This window comes from Pipistrellus kuhlii, unplaced genomic scaffold (assembly GCF_014108245.1).
Source record: "Pipistrellus kuhlii isolate mPipKuh1 unplaced genomic scaffold, mPipKuh1.p scaffold_m20_p_12, whole genome shotgun sequence".
NCBI lineage: Eukaryota > Metazoa > Chordata > Mammalia > Chiroptera > Vespertilionidae > Pipistrellus > Pipistrellus kuhlii.
The window spans coordinates 13,293,261-13,308,755 of record NW_023425427.1 but is presented as its reverse complement, the minus strand read 5'-3'; positions in this window follow the sequence as shown (position 1 = coordinate 13,308,755).

The window sequence follows — 15,495 nt, the reverse complement described above, 5'->3', positions numbered from 1 at the left end:
AGACTTTATCTAGTGTGAAGATAAAGAGATATAAACAAAACTAAATAAATAGAAGCTGTAGTAAATTAGTACAAAACAAGGGGAAGGATATATTCTCAAGAGTCAAGAATAAGTTTGTCTGAGGAAACAATTAACTGTGGGATTCGAAAGAATATTTCATAAAACTTGACTTTGTCATTAGAAAGCAAGAAAGCCTAGTTCTTAAGAGACAGAGTACTATAAAGAAAATTAAAAATTATAAACTATTCATGGGAGAAAACAGAACAAGATATGAAGGAATATGGATACTATAATAAGGATTTAGAGGCAATAAAATGCAATAGCAGTATTTGCTACCTGTAATGGTGGACCAGATGTCTTACATTGTTTTTCTTGTTGAGAACACCTAGAAAAGCTAGACAAAATATAAACTATTTGTTTGAAACCATTGCTGAGCCACTAAAATGAAAGGGAACAAGATCTGGGAAAGAAGCAAACCTTGCATCTAGTACTGTTTTTCTTTTTAAGAAAGTTGCTGATTCTGAATGTGTTAGCCTAAAGTTCATGACAGATGAATGGCTGTGGTGGTGTGAAAAATCAAGTTCAGAGTCCACCAAAGCAGGGAGGTCCTAGTCCACACATGTGGCTTTCAGTAGAGACCATGAAAGGCTAGACCTAGGAGAGAATAAATCAGAGGGAGAAGGAGAGCAGCCCTCTATATTGGGGATCAGCAAACATTTTTCAGGGTCAGATGATCAGTATTTTCAACTTTTCAGGCCACAGTCTCTGTTGTAAGTACTCAGTTCTGCTGTTGTAGCATGAAAACATCCATAGACAATATGCACACCAATGGGTATGACTGCCAGTTCCAATAAAATTTTGTTTATAAACTCAGACCTAGGATTCTAGCCTCCATTAACACTCGGGATTATGGAGCAGCTGTTGGCCATCATGCCAGAGTTAACCAAAGAACCTCAGTGATAGACACCTGCTTTCTCAGTGGGAGAGGAAGACAAGAAGGGATTCGGGTAACTGAAGTTTGAGGTTGCTTATTATGAGGTAGGCAGAATAAGGCCCCACTTATAATGTCCCAGTTCTAATCCCCAGAACCTGTGAATATATTTTGTTACTGGCAAAGGGAAACTAAGGTTGCAGATGGATTTAAAGTTGCTAACCCGCTGACCTGAAGATAAGGAGAGTATCTTGAATTACCTAAGGGATTCCAATATAACCACAGGGTTTTTAAAAGTGGAAGAGAGAGGAAAAAGAGTCCATCTGAGTCAGAGAATGAGACGTGACTACAGCAGCAGAAATCAGAATTATGAGATGTGAGAAAGATTTGATTGGCCATTATAGCTTTGAAGAAGGAAGGGTTATATGACAAGGCATTCGGGCAGCCCTAGGAGTTGGGAGATACAAGAAAATGGATTCCTCTTAGAACCTCCAAAAAAGAATGGAGCCTTAGTTTTACCCATTTCAACTACCCATTTGGGACTTTTGATCTCCAGATACATAAAAGAGTAAATTTGTGATATATTAAGCCACTAAGTTGGCTGCAGTTTGTTGCAGCAACAATAGGCAACTAATACGCCTTTCATATCTGGAAGTAGGGCTAGCAATGTAAATGGGGTGAAAGGAACCCTATGCATCAGGAGAAGGCGGAATGCTGACATGGAGAATGGGGTTAAGACCAGCACTACTCACTTCCTTTGCAGCTAAGTTATGCAAACTAACAAGGTATCAGTTCCCTAAACTCTCTATTCTAGGGATTAAGATCAGGAAAAATTACCCAGCTATTCATAATACTTCATGATTTAATGTTTCTTTAAAATGAGCAAGTCCATAACTAACTCAGTTATTTATCCAGTCCCAGTTATGTCCATCCATACTGTTTTACTAGAATCCAGCTAATGAGATTGTGAGTATAAAATTTACAAATCAATATTTCTTCCTATGAAAAAAGGAGTCTACATTCACAACCTAAAGCTGAGTCTCATTATGTAAAAATTCATAAAGATGCAATAGTTGCAGGATTTTACCTTTGCAGACTCAAGATAGTGACATAAGAACAAGAGGAGGAAACATGAAGGTTACCTTATAAAACTCCTTTAATTTAAGAAAAGAAGGATATTATCATGGGATGCATCATCTCTAGCGTTTAATCAAAGCATAAAGACAGTAGATAGTATGTTCCAAAGTGAGTACTTTTATAAAACTAAACAACTCACACAAATTGAGACTGTAACAGGGTAATGTTATTAGTGATGTGAGGATTTTGTGAAAATTTCTTTGTATAGAACTATACTTGATAGCTGAAGAGGGTAGGAACGAGGAAGGAGTATATTTCCCTCCCCTCAGGTCTAATGAAAGGGAGGATTCTTTCCTTCATGTTTAGACTAATGTTTGACCAATACCTGAAAATACCAGAGAGGAGCTATTGAAGCTGCCTATGGAAGCATAAGAAAGCCTGAATCTGGAGAACAACAAATTTCCCTCCAACAGGGAGTGAATGATAGGGAGATCATGAGGAACTGGCATGAAATTCTTGTCCATTATGTTGGCCTGGAGTCATTTAAAAGACATTCTGTCTAAAAGGGTACTTTCCAGAGAATAAGGTGATCTCAGCGAATAGAAGCTGAGGGTGAGTCACTAGGCACAGAAATTCTATCCAATAAAAGAGTAATATGCAAATTGACCATCACACCAACACACGAGATGGCTACCCCCATGTGGTCAAAGATTCTGCATCCATGTGGACACAAGATGGCCATCATAAAATGGCCGACAGGGCAGGGCAGTTGTGGGCAATCAAGCCAGCAGGAGAGGGCAGTTGTGGGTGATCAGCCCTGCAATTAGGGGCAATTGGGCTGGCCGGGGAGCAGTTAGGCATTGATCAGGCTGGCAGGGGAGTGGTTATGGGGTGATAAGGCTGGCAGGCAGAAGCGGTTAGGGCCAATCAGGCAGACAGGCAGGCAGGTGAGTAGTTGGGAGCCAGCAGTCCTGGATTGTGAGAGGGATGTCCCAGATTGGAGAGGGTGCAGGCTGGGCTGAGGGACCCTCTTTCCCCCGTGCATGAATTTTGTATGCCCGGCCTCTAGTAGAAGGATATTTGTGATGGCCAGATGAAGGGGAACCACATCTAATTGTCAGGCAGATCGGGTAGGAAGTCATCAATAGGTGAGAAAAACATCCCAACAGCTAGAGTCATTTAGAAACATCTGCCAGGTCCAAGAAGGGGCTTGAGTCAGCAGTTAAGTGAGACCTTTCCTAATGCTTCCACCCTCAACCCTCTGATGGTTTATCTTACCTCTCTCTGCTTTGAGCATATAGGGCCAGGGAAAATGTGGTGAGACAGTCTTCAGCAAACTGAATATGGTCATTGCCTGAGTAATCTACAATAAAAGCTACAGGCTATGGCAGGTGACCTGAAGTAGGGCAGAGGGAGAGGGAGAGGATAAAAGGCCGCACTGTAGGTGGAGTTACATATTTGAAGGTCATAAAACATAAATGAATGCAGGAGACTGAGTAAGATTCCCTGGGGAATCTTCTCCCTCCCCTCTTCCCGAAAATAGGAATATGGAGAATGAATCTCTGGGAAACAATTAAATGGTGGGAAGTAGAGTAGAAGTTTGTTTTAAATACAAAGAACAGCCCTTCATCAAGCCCTGCTTTTCATCAAAGGCCCCCATTTATGAGTCCTCTTCCGGACACCACGGCTTCTTTCTGTGATCATGTAAGAGGTCATGGGTAAAAGGTCACTTAGCACTTAAGTCCATAAGCTTGATGTTACGAGTCTGTAGAACGAATAAATGGGACCATTTAGCCAGAAATGAATAGAAGTGAATAGAACTACTACATGATTTTAGGATTAGCTATTAGTACTTTGAATCACAGTCTCATTTGCTCTTATATTTGAATAGTAATACTGCCAGTAGAGTCTTCTAGAATGCAAGGAAATGATAATAACTAGAGTAGCAATAACTACGATTTACTGGTCTATACTTTTCCAGGCTCTGACTAGGCAATTTTGTGCACGATATTATTACTCTTCCATTGGACAAAGAAGGGAAAATGTATCAACCAAGGACAAGAATTGGGTCATGGAAGAGAATTCTTATTTCCCAGGCATAACATCCCTGAATAGTTTGCTACAGCCTATTAATTATTTAAATAGTGATTATCTATGTTTGTCCTTCTTGCTTAAAATGAAAACTGCTGATCTAAGCTTATCTGTGTAACATCTTTTAGCAATACATAAAGTGTGCTCAGGACCTTTTTAGCAGAGAAGAAAGAGAATGGATCTTACTATGAGCCAGGCAGCACGCCCACCATTTTAATATACATCATCTCGTTTAATTATGACAACAAATTTGAAAAATAGGTATCTTCCCTTCACTTTATAAATGAAAAGACCAAGGTCAAGTAAGTTAATAAGCGACAGGGCTCAGGATATACTAGTAATCCCAGTGTCTGATTCCAGGACCTAGAATGTACAATTAAGTCCTATATTCTTCCCACGATACCATTTAGAAAGTGATTTATATGTCCTATCTCATTTTGTTTTTCCACATGCCCTCTAAGAAGGCAAGAATAAATTATACGATGTTGATTTTATAGACCGAGCATTTGTAGAAATGAGCATAAGAGCCAGCCTAGGTAATCCAAACAGTCCATGGGTTTTTTAGCCCTTCTCCCCCAAAACTATTTGTGACCTGGAAAGCCTGCTATTTTCAACTATGATTACCTTGCTTGGCAGGTTGAAAAAAAAAAAAGGCTTTTCCTCCAACAAAAAGTAAATTTACTTCCTAATCCTTGGAGCATGTAACTATTATCTTGTTGGGCAAAAGATATGATTAAGTTAAGGATATTGAGAGGCAAGAGTTTATCCTGGATTACCTGGGGTGGAGGAACCCTAAATGTAGTCACGTGTATTCTATAAAAGAGAGATGGAGGGAGATTTAAGACAGAACGTAGAAGACACATACGCACAGAGAAAGTGATATGAAGGTGGGCCACAGAGAGGTGCTGCCACAAGCCAAGGGATATTGGCAGTCATTAGAAACTGGAGGATGCAAGAACAGATTCTCTCCCAGAGCCTCAAAGGGAGCATAGCCCTGCCAACACTTTGATTTCCCGTTTTCTGGCCTGCAGAACGGTGAGAGAATGCATTTCTGCTGTCTTAGTTCATCAGATTTGTGGTAATTAATTCCTACTAGTAACTCTTACTTGGGAAATTATATATTCAATGGATACTTTTCCTAAACCCTGGAATGATGCTGGGAGGCAAACTAGTGTGGTGATTATGTTTCTGGAGTCATAAAAATATTGGTTTAAACCCAAACTCTATCACTTATGACCTTGGGTAATATATTTCATTCCTCGAAGTATTAGTTTCCACATATAAAAAAACAAAACTGGGAGAGTAATAATATCAACCAAATAGAATTATTTGAAGAATTAAATGAGGTAATTCAATAGTAATGTAAAGCACTTAGCACACTAGGCACATGATAAACAGTTAGTAAAGACTAGCAATAAGAAAAAGAATAAGAGCCTAAGGGATGTGCTGAAAAATATAAAAAGTAATAAAACTATCTTGCTACTAGTACGTCTTACAGGCATAAGAAAAAAGTTATATGAAAAGGCAGAAAAGGAAATGACTTCCCTGAAACCTTATTTAGGAAAACTTCTTATTTAGATGATTTTGAGTTTGCTAACTTAACATTTACCATGAAAATAGATTTAAAAAATCCTAAACAAAATAATAGCAAATTTAATCCAAAAATAATTTTTTAAATATGTCATGAGCTTGTGGTACTTATTCCAGTAATACAAAGTTGGTTTTATGTTTAACCAATGTAACATACCACATTAAAAGAATAAAGAAAAAGATAAATTAAAAAAAGGAGCCTTAAAATTATATCAGTAAGCACAGTAGAAAAACCATTTGACAGAATTTAACACCCTTCATGATAAAATTCTTAGTAAACTAGAAATAGGAGAAATTCTCAAGCTGATTAAGAGTATCTTTGAACATAACATTGTATTTAATTGTGAACTATTGAAACCCGTCTTTCCTCTGAAATTAGAAATGAGGAAAGGATGTCTGCTCTAACTAGATTTATTAAGAAATTAAAAGAAAATAATGGCATAAATATAAAAATAGAAGAAATAGAAGTAAAAAAAGTAACTAAAACTAACAAATTTAGCAAGATTGCAGAATACAGTGTTAGTGTGAAAAGAAGTGAAAAATTGGAGAACTTATACTACTTGCTTGTAAGCTACACTATAAAACTAGAGTGATTAATATAATGTAATATTAGTATAAAAAGAGTTAGAGCCTAAAAATAACCCTAATCATCAATCATTCATTGATTTTTTACTAAGGTGCCAAGTCAATTAAATGAAGATAGAAAGTCAGCTTAGTGAATGTTGCTGGAATATCTGGCTATCCATAGGAAAGAAAGTCTCAATATCTTTCTCACACTATATCAAAAATTAACTTGCAATGGATAATAGACCTAAACAGAAAATCCAACTTCCTAAAGCTTCTAAAAGAAGTGTTCTCTTCCTAAATGCATTGTATTAACTATTAAAAAAAAAAATAACTGTCCTTCATTGGAAGGTACCACAACATGAATGCTTTAATGTATAAATGTGTAACAAATTAATATACATTGCAGCCTTATGGGATAAATTTTATAGTAAGAATCAAGTAATTCCTTTTATTTATCCAGATTCTCTATTATATTCCATTGACCAAAATCCAATTTATTGGTTTATAGGTATATAAATTTTCTAGGGGTGCTGTAACAAAGTATCACAATCTGAGTGTCCCAGAACCACAGAAACGTGTAGTCTCACTGTTCTGAGGCCGGAAGTGTGAAATCGAAGTGTCAGTAGCGCCATGCTTCCTCTCAAGACTTTAGGGAAGGATCTGTTCCAGGCTTCCCTCCTAGCTTTAGGCAGTTCCTTCCTCTGTGGCAGCATCCTCCAGTCTTCACATGGCATTCTGTGTGTGTGTGTGTGTGTGTGTGTGTGTGTGTGTGTGTGCCTGTGTCAAAATCTCCTCTTTGTATGAGGACATCAGTCATATTGGATTAGGGCCTATCCTACTCTAGTGTGGTCTCATCTTAACCAGTTACATGTACAATGACCTTGTTTCAAATAAAATCACATTCTGAGGTACTGGGGGACAGGACTTCTAGAAAAGAACTTTGGGGGGGGGAGTTAATTCAACTCATAACAATAAGTGTGTACCCCCCAAAAGAAGCCTTCCACTAATATATTAAATTAGAATTTATAATCCCTAAAATGGAAACCATAAATTTCAACATTTGTCAAAACATAGGAGAAAGGAAACCTATTATTTCTCCCAAAATAATAACCATGTCTTCTCACTGACAATTCCTATAGTTGTTAGCACACTCACCCGGGTGTCTGAAGAGAGGCAGTAAGAAATGAGAATCTCACTGAGTGTTGCCTTTTGGGCTAGTTTGTTCCCCTTGATAAACATATGTGACTGGAGACCAGTAAGGAGTTGTCTATCTTACAGTTTCTTATTTGCAGACATTTACATGTGTTTCCCACTTTATGATAGATTGTCTATATACCAGTCATTCAAGTACAGCAGGCCTGAAAGACTGGCAGGGAATCTGGGTAAAGGCACATTGACACTGACAGGTGGACGGGTTGACAGATTCAGGACTGCTTCCATGCAGCCTCCATCTATTGAACTGGAGCGGATCAGACCCCCAGACATATCAGACTCCTTTGGAAAGTGTCATTAAGTGTTTGTTTCTCCATTTTCCCAAAGGTCTAGCTCAGGCAGTGAAGTGAAATATGTCTATAATAAAAAATGTGATGGCCTAATTTTTCTGCTGAATTTCTCACTATGGAAAGGATTTCATCATTGGCAGAAAGCACTGCTTCTGAGGGCCTGCCCTGCTGCTCCTCACTCCCATCCCAACGGAGAATTATGACGGAGCGGCAGGAGGACGCAGTGCAACTACAGTTTCCAAACCAGTCTCCCGGGTGGATCCTAAAGAGCCTTTCTCATTAGCAAAAGCATGGAGCTGCCCACCATAGGTGAGGGTCCAACACTCCGGCTGTTAGCTGATATTAAATGGGTGTTAAAGGGGAAGCCTGTGCCTGCATGGGGCTTAACTTCAACAACAATAACGATGACAGAATACACTATTTGTCAGAAACTGTGATGGGTGCCTAACATGTTATCTTATTGAATCTTATTTATATCACTACTTTGCAGATGAAACCAAGCTGGGTGATTTTCAGTCATTAGAGAATCTATGTTTCCTAGCATGATGCTAGTTCCTCTCATCTATGGCACTCCTCTACTGAATTTGATGTATATGTTTCTATCCATATGATGAATCCATGAGATCTGTGTGTGTGTGTGTGTGTGTGTGTGTGTGTGTGTGTGTGTGTGAGAGAGAGAGAGAGAGAGAGAGAGAGAGAGAGAGAGAGAGAGAATGCACATGTGCTTCTATGCTCTTTGAGCTGCATAGGAAAAGCCTTCATCACATCATTCACCTTACTGCCCCTGCTTCACAAGAACTTGTATCCTATGATATCATTGTTTCTTTCTTATAGATCCTACTGTGCCTTGTAATTTCCTTGTGACTACAGCATAATCCCACCATCCACATGCTCTAGTCTAGGACGTGCTCTTGTGTAGCCTGTGACCTTCATTAAAGTAAGAAGTCTCTGAAGAGTGGCTCTCTTCCATTCACACCTGGAGGTGAAGCTGTCCTTTTGTTTGGTTGTCCTTGGTGATATCTATCCACAATCAGCAAAACCCTATACTGTTAAATAGTCAGAGGAGAGTCCGGCTAACTACTCCCTGCAGCTTCTTCACCCCTCCCCTTCCTCAGGGCACAAGGCAGAGCTTAGGGGGACTGTGGGAACCTCTGTGGATACCCAGGGAGTGGGATTGCTACATTAGAACCTTGAAGGCATCTTTTTCACTGAAATGAAGACTCAGGTCCTGAATATTTTTTTCTACCCAGCTGCAAACCATTAGCAAATGTCAATCCTTTCCCCCAACCTGAGAAGAATGATGTGACATGGAGAAAGTAAGGATTTATCAATTTATCCTGGCAACATTTCAGTTCTGTGTTCAGAGCTAGAGACAGATATGTCACATTTCCATTCAACAAATATTCATTGAGCATCTTTTGAATAAAATATCATGCTGGGCAGAGTGGCTGCTGATCACAAACCATGTTTGTAGAGCGCTGATTTAAATGATCTTACCTAATCCATAAATTTAGAAGGACCTTACATCAGTGTGAAAAGAGCAAAACAAAGATTTAATCTCAGGTTTTGTGGCTCTATCTCAATACAGTCCCTAGAGTTGTAATGTTATCTTAGGCTATACCTGTGTAGAGGGAATTATCTCAATGGGGCGAGGTGGAGGGTGGGGTGGGCGGGGCACGGAAGCAAACAGTATTCCCCTGGCTTCTTCAGTTTGTTATGGTTATCAAATGGGGTCAAGTAGAGATGAAAAGATCCTCTCTCTACCACATAGAAACAGCCAACCATTTTTCTGTTTCATCCTGGCTGCTGGCAAGGGAAACCCATTAGACTGAAAGAGGAGCCGCAACATTGCAAATGCTGCTGATGCCCATCATTACTGGCACGGATGCTGATCTTTGTGACAAAACCAACACACTGAGCCAGCATTGCAGGTGCCACTGAAGACCCACTGCCCTCAATACTATTGACACTTATTAACATAGGCATGAGGTGGCACAGAAGCTACCGGACCTGTGGGGGTACTGGCACCACTCACTAATGTGACAAGCAGGGCTGTATTCCCTGGTTCTCTGGGCACAGCCATGGCATGCTGCTATTTGGGGAGTGGGCACAGAGCTCAAAGTGATCTGGCTCAGGGCAAGTGGTGATGGATGCTCCAGAGCAAAGACTTCCTTTTTCTTAGACCTAGCAGTGGAGGGATAATGTGGCGAGAGTCCTCCTGCTTCCTCTATGTCCAGGCCTGCACAGTCCACATTCCCTTTAGATCAGGCACTCTTATGGATGAGCAGGAAAAGACAGTAGCATTTCCCCCGAAATGAGATATCCCTTAAGAACTCAGCATTTTCTGCCACATTTCATGCCCCAATTCTAGTAGAGAAGCATGCCTATTCATATGCTATTTATTCATTCAATTAAGATAAGCTAAGTACCTATTATATACCAGGTAGAGGACCAAAATCCTCTCTTCCATTGGTTCACCATTAATAAAGGGAGTCATGAATATAAATGTGTAATTGCAATACAGTATGAGAAGTACTAGGACTGGAGGTAAACTGAGGGTGCTATGAGATCACAGAGGAGAGGGTGCTTCAGTTCTTCCATCCAGCCTGGGGGGTTTCAGAGAAGGCCCTCTGAATGAGGTAGTGTCTGAGCTGACAGTTGAAGGACAAGTAAGATTTAGGTGGACACGATGGGGAAAGTCAAAACAGCGTGTGGGAGGTACTGGGGATGAAACACTCGGCACACTTGGAATGGTTGGGGAGGGGTGACAAGATTTGGGTGGTTATGGATGATTAGATTTGGGGCTGATATTCATGAAGTCTTAGTCGAGATCATAAAAATCCTTGAGCATTCGGCTGGGGCAAGTCACTGAAGAGTTAAACCAGTCAGTGACACGGTCAGATGACGTTTTAGATCAGCGGTTACCAATGGGGGGGTCTGTGGATTACTGGTGGTCCATGAAGTCCAAAAGGTTGGTGACCGCTGTTTTAGGTCACTTCTGGGCACAGAATGAAAGATGGAGCTGGGGGGTCAAACAAGAACATTCCTCTTTCTCTGGGGAGTTGATGTGTATGAACTGAACAGCTTTGGGAGCTGTGTTGAAAGAAGGGAACGCCCATCAACCCAATCAGATGGGCCTGGCAGTCAGAGAGGTGACAGCTGCTCCTGGCACTTTCCCTGACTCCCCCCGTAGTGCAGGTGCCTCTGGGATGGGGGGCAGCTTCAGCCTGCCCGAGTGCCAAGGGACACCTGTCTGACTATACAAAGCCGTGATTGGCACATGAACTCACCAGGCCTGAGAGGATCAAGGAGTTTCCAACACCACTGTCATCTTCAGGAGCCTAGAGAAGCTGACAGTCTGAAGAACCGAGACCACCCTTCGCTGACAGCAGCAGTGGTTATAGAATAGGGCTGGGCCTCAGGCCAAATGAGTTGGCAGGGTCTGCCTGGCCTCTGCCTTGCCCCCCTCAGCTCCATCTGTCTAACGGTAGGTGTCAGCCTTGAAGAGTGCCAGCCTTTGAATCTGGCCATTCAGAAAAGGGGAAAAGGACACACAAGATGTATGCATGTGGGTGGAAGACTGCCTAAAATGTTCAGGCCTAGAAATCAGTCACAGTGTATGATCCTTGAAACATTGTTCCCACTCTGTGCTGGCTTTCCCTTCTGCCATTTATTCTTAAAGAGATGCCAAAATTAATATATCATAAAGACATTTTCAATGGGGCCAGGGAATAAAAACCTAATCCAAAATGCCTTAAGCAAAAATGAATTAATTTCTCAAGTAATTGAAAAGTTCATTGATATTTTAAGGCGCAGCTAGGTTCAAGAGTTCAGAACTGTTAAGGCTTCTCTCCTTAGAGTCTTTGTTGTTAATCCTCACCCAAGGATATTTTTCCATTGATTTTTATTTTTAGAGAGAGAGTGGAAGGGATGAGAGACAGAGAAACATCGATGTGATCTATGTGAGAGAAACACGTTGATTGGTTGCCTTCCATAGGGATGGAGCCTGCAACAACATGCCCTTGACCGGAATAGAATCTGGGACCCTTGAGTCTGCAGGCTGACACTCTATCCACTGAGCCAAATTGGCTTGGGCTCCTTAAAGCCTTTTAAAAGGAGATATTATCTTTCCTGTTAGCAAAAGTCCTGGATTTTATTGTAATTTTCCTGGTCTGGATCATTTGCCATTCTGAGACACTACAATGGCTAGGACAATGGGCATTTCTGATAAGTTAGGTCAGGGTTCCATATATGCTTACACTTGGAGGTAATTTTTATCCCAATACTATATGGCTTAGTAGTTGGAAAATGGTGGTTTCTTGGAGGAAACATGGATGCCATTACTGGTCAAAGGGGGAATATTGCAAACCAAAATAACAGACACTCAATCTTTGGTTTACCAAGCTATGTAAACAAAAGTTGACTAATTTTGATGAAGATGATCTGTTGATGATGATGGTCATGCTAATTATCATTGATATTTTTATGAAGAGATTTGTATAGTTTGGTAGATAGTTCAGTCATTTCCCGAGATTTCCTATTCTATAGTTTAGGCACTTTGCTAAATTCATGTATTATATTCCAGTTATAAGGACTATGGGATGATCTAAGGACTAAGAGACATACTCTTAAAAAGTTTTATCAAATAATTTTGTTACAATTTATTTATATATCAAAGTTAGATAATTAAAATAAAATTTTCATGTGATTGTTGTACTGTTCCGTAACACTGTTATTGTTGAACTTTATAAATCCTATTAACCCTTTATTAGAAATATAATTTGTAAATATTTTCTCCCATCCCATTGCCTTTTTATTCTGTTGATTGTTGCCTTTTTATTCTGATGATAGTGTCCTTTAATGCAATACAATTTGTCTATTTTTTCTTTTGTTTTTGAGCTTTTGGTGTCAGATCCAAGAAATTATTGCCAAATCCAATGTCATGAAACTTTTCCTCTGTTTTCTTCTAAGATTTTTATAGTTTTAGATTTTATTTTAGGTATTTAATTGATTTTGTGTTTATTTTATACATGGTGTAAGATAAGAATCCAACTTCTTTCTTTGGCATGTGGCTATCTAGTTTCCCAACACCATTTGTTGATAAGACTGTCCTTCGCTATTGAGTTGTCTTGACATCCTTGTTGAATATCATTTGACTATATATGTAAGGATTTATTCTTGGGCTCTCTGTTCTATACATTGGTCTATACACTGAGTGGCCAAATTATTATGATCTCTGAACACATAATAATCTGGCTACTCAGTGTGTGTGTGTGTGTGTGTGTGTGTGTGTGTGTGTGTAATTAGAGGCCCTGGGCATGAATTTGTGCATGGGTGGGGTCCGGCCAGTCTTAACAGGGGGAGGGACATGGGTGGTTAGCTGGCCTGCCTGCAGGTCGAACTCCTGGTCAAGGGGACAATTTGCATATTAGCCTTTTATTTTATAGGATTATATAGAATATACACTGAGTGGCCAGATTATTATGCGTTCAGAGATCATAATAATCTGGCCAGTCAGTATATATCTATCTTCATGCCAGTTGCACAGTGTTTTGACTATTGAAGCTTTGTAGTAAGTTTTGAAAACAGGAAGTGTGATATTTCTATCATTTTAAAGATTGTTCTGGCGATTTGGATCCCTGAGATTCCATATCAATTTTAGGATGGATTTTTTCTGCAATAAATAAATAAATAAATAAATAAATAAAATAAGACAAAACAAAAAACCTACAAACAAGCCCAAAACATTATTGAGATTTGGATAGTATTGTGGGCTATATTATGTCCCCCTCTCCCCCAATTTCACATGTTAAAATTCATACCTTGGAATGTGACTGTATTTGGAGATAGGATTTTAAAGAGGTGATTAAGTTAAAATTAGGTCTTTAGGGTAGGCCTTAATTATATATGGCTGTTATCCTTCAAAGAAGAGGAAATTTGGACATATACATATAATAAAAGGAAGACAAGATGAGATACAAGGAGAAGAAAGCCTTTTATAAGCCAAGGAGAGAGGCCTCAGATGAAATCAACCCTGCAAACACCTTGATCTTGTACTTCTAGATCCAGAATTGTGAGAAAATTTAAGCCACCAAGTCTGTGGTCCTTTGCCTATGACAACCTCGATAATCTAATCCAGATGGGGATTGCATTAATTCTATAGATTTCTTTGGGGGAGTGAAATTTTTATGTAGGCTGATTTCATAAATTTGGACTAAATGTGTAAAAATGTTCAGCTAGTAGCTCAATTTGTGTGAGTCCAACTTAGTAGAGGTGTTGTTCTTACATTGGGATTTATATAAGAAAGTATTTTTTTTATTGGGGTTGAGTTTATTTTTTTTAGAGACGCAGTTTTCTTAAGGTCTAGTCATAATTAGAATAAATTTACCTGCTCTATTTTAACAGGCAGTAATATTGTGCTCACACTATTTTTCCCCGTTTTCTTTTAAAATATTGCTCTCATTAAACTCCTACACTATACACATTGGTTTAGACTAAAAATAGAATAGTTGCTGTTACTGCCACTGTTCCATGTGGAAAACATAGTCAACTGCTGGGTAGAAAAAAAAAAAATAATTTTCTGAGTATATTCTTAAAATAGTGTGGAAGCCATACTGACAAGGATCCTCTAAACTGACAATGAAGTAAGATTTCCTGTATCAGTTTCATGGTTTTTATTATTTTCCTACCGAAAGCAGGGTTCTTCAGGTTCCTTCTACCCAATGCATTGCTGGTGGCAGAAGTAAAGGGCAGAAAGTGAAGGATTTGACTCAACTATAGCTTGTTGGCCAAGGTCAGTCCATCACCTGGTTTTGAAAAGAAGAAAGAAAGAAAGAAAGAAAAAAAGAAAGAAAGAAAGGAAGGAAGGAAGAAAGGAAGAAAGAAAGAAGGAAAGGAAGGAAGGAAGGAAGGAAGGAAGGAAGGAAGGAAGGAAGGAAGGAAGGAAGAAAGGAAGAAAGAAAGGAAGAAAGAAAAGTTGGAACATAGCCATTCTCATTCGTGTAAGTCTGTGGCTTACAGAGTTGATTAAGTAGCTGTGACAGAAATTGCACGACCCGCCCACAGAGTCTAAAACACAGGGAGGGGCAAAAGTAGGTTTATAATTGTGAGTACACAAAACACAGAGTTTACTGTATTGTTTTTTAATTATTGTATCCTTTTCCATATGAACAACTGTAAACTTACTTTTATCCACTACTTTATATATTTTCTGGTTTTTTTTATAGAATAATTTTGTTGACCCCTGAGCCAGACCATTAATAAGTGATAATTGAGCAATTTGTTCAGACCTCTTATTTTGAAGGTGAGAAAAATGAAGACTGTAATACCATTGGGAATGAAGGGTTCCATATGGGCAGCATGAAACAGACTGAAGAAGAGGGATAGATGAGCTCTTACTGACTGGTATCTCTCTCCTGGATTGGGGAAGGGTCAGCAGACAGAAATGCTAGCAGTGGAATGCCTACAATGTGTAAAGACCATGGGAGGTTGAGTCATAACTCTACCAATTCCTGGAGAAGTTTCCAAGAGGAGATAACAAAGGTGGCACTGAGGACAGAACCCAACAGTGTGGCACTCAAGGATAGGTATCTGGGTCCCACTTTTATGGATGTGAAGACCACATAGGAGTTTCAGCAACAAATGTACTTGGATCGTGGGAGCTGGGCCACATAAGGTAGTAATCCACAATACAAATCATCCAGACAAGAGGAGTGAAGTAGCAACAAACATAGGAAG